Consider the following 200-nt stretch of genomic DNA (forward strand, 5'->3'; position numbering starts at 1 on the left):
ATCATTTTCTGCTGTTGTTATCATTTTTGTGTAAAGAACATAAACCATATTAACTTTTGCTTTAACTCCAAAGGGTATGTTTGGTGTAGGTGGCAATGTTTATCAAATACGAGATATAACTTAATAAAGTTGTCAAATAAAAGCCGTCAGGGTAAGAGCCTCGTAGAAGGCCGGACCTAACCAAGGCGCAGTGCATCACG

General features: G+C 38.0%; 1 protein-coding gene across 1 annotated transcript in view; it reads right to left on the minus strand.

Moving 5' to 3' along the window:
- LOC119586472 (leukocyte elastase inhibitor-like) overlaps positions 1-200 on the minus strand; it is a gene marked incomplete in the record, with an annotated part of 11,148 nt that overhangs the window by 8,846 nt on the left and 2,102 nt on the right.

Source organism: Penaeus monodon, chromosome 21 (genome assembly GCF_015228065.2).
Source record: "Penaeus monodon isolate SGIC_2016 chromosome 21, NSTDA_Pmon_1, whole genome shotgun sequence".
Classification (NCBI taxonomy): domain Eukaryota; kingdom Metazoa; phylum Arthropoda; class Malacostraca; order Decapoda; family Penaeidae; genus Penaeus; species Penaeus monodon.